Below are 2,020 nucleotides of genomic sequence, written 5' to 3' on the forward strand. Positions count from 1 at the left end.
AGAGATTCTTTCCTGTCCTCTCTTTCCCCATGATTTATAATCACAAAAGAGAGTATGTACTAATAATTTATTATTTTTTTTAAAGATTTATTTATTTATTATAGGTAAGTACACTGTAGCTGTCTTCAGACACTCCAGAAGAGGGCATCAGATCTTGTTACGGGTGGTTGTGAGCCACCATGTGGTTGCTGGGATTTGAACTCGGGACCTTCGGAAGAGCAGTCGGGTGCTCTTACCCACTGAGCCATCTCACCAGCCCTAATAATTTATTATTATACGACAATACAATTTAAATTATTTTGTAGTCACCCTCCCCCCCAAGGCTATCAGAAGTTCATTCCAGACTCAGCAACTTAGGGAGATCCTGTTTCAATATAAAAAGTAAAAATGGAGCTGAGGCCAGCTTGGTGGGAGTGGGCATGCCGGGCATGTGACAAGCCAGCCCCGGGTTCTATCTCCATTGTCTCAAAAACCAAACAAAAAGCCTTCAACAATCTCTAAGGAAAACTTGAAGATGCTTTGATGACTTTAAGGCATGCTGGAATAAACATGTCATTTTCTGAACGTATATCAAGAATAGATTTTTACCTGAAATCTATGAACCTCTCTTCTTTAAGACTCCTTGCTTTAGTCACTGCAGTTTTATTCATGCTGAACAACAGTGCTATGTTAAAATGCTATGCCCCAAAGCATACATTTGTTTATTCTAAAATTTTCTTTCTGCTCCAGGTTTACAGTGATTCTATTAATTGCACAGCACCGAAGCAAGCTCATTAGGAAGTCAATTTAGCTGCACACTTCATTGTACTTATGGAGAACTAATCTTTCATCCAAGACTCTCTTCCTTTCTTACTAATTAACTGACTCTTCCCTTTTAGTTCTTCTCTGAAAAATGTACTAGGTGTAGAGTATTTTTCCCCAGGACTTCTCTCTGAGGAGCAGAATTCTCTGGAAATAAGTTATTTGTACAGATACCATGAGATGAAATAGGTGCAAAAAAAAGGAAGTAAGGAAGGAAGAAATGAAGAAAGAAAACTAAGAAAACAATATTCAAATACTTCTACTTCTCAAAATGGTTGTACCTTGATTGCTTCAGTGTTGATTACGAAACTAATGTTTTCAACGAACTGTTTGACTAGAGTGGGATGTGTTTCTTAGTACTGTTTCTCCCTGGGCCTGTGGTCTCTCCTTGTATGTATTTTCCTATGTGTTCCTGGAACTCTGTCTGTAAATCCCCATCACATCCCTTGCCACAATCTCCCTCGTCTGTCTTTCTCATTAAACCAATAGCTAAGAGTAAATTAAGCCTCTGTGTCACCTCCCGAGTTCACAGCACAGCACCCAGTCACATAGTCCTTGTAGCTTAAGCCTCTGTGTCACCTCCCGAGTTCACAGCACAGCACCCAGTCACACAGTCCTTGTTTGCTTTATTTGTTGGACGACTTGGGGACATTATTCCCTACTTGATGCACCTTCACTAGAGAAAAAGCATCGAACAAACACTCGACATCTCGAGGCAATCCAACTTAGGAGTGAGTATGCAGCCATACCATAAGCAATGACCTTCAGGGGATTTTATGGAAAGTTCTCCAGGCAGGCCAGCCTTTCCCAACATTAAGAGGGAGCTCTGCAGTCCTTACATGTGTCCATAAAAATTTTTGTTTACACAGCAAGCATTAATGAACAATTATGACTTCATTAAGAGTCTGTAGGATGTTAGGGGAGGACCAGGTACCTAAAAATCTGATTGGGTATCTGTCTCCCAATGGGTGTGAGCTTCTTTTCACAGGTTTCCTCTCCCTAGTAGACCTATTATACCTTTTTCGAGCCTTTTTTTCTCCAAACTTGCATCCCCACACCTATAGCTCACAGTAGACACATGCCTTTAGCAGTGGTTGGATACGTTAAAACAACATGTATTTTTTCTATTACATTGCCATTGGCAGTTGCTAGTTCTCACCATAAGTTTTTTTTTCCCCCCAAACACCTTCCACCAGTGTAATGTAAGCAGAAACCATGC

The sequence above is a fragment of the Mus pahari genome, chromosome 7 (assembly GCF_900095145.1).
Source record: "Mus pahari chromosome 7, PAHARI_EIJ_v1.1, whole genome shotgun sequence".
Lineage (NCBI taxonomy): Eukaryota > Metazoa > Chordata > Mammalia > Rodentia > Muridae > Mus > Mus pahari.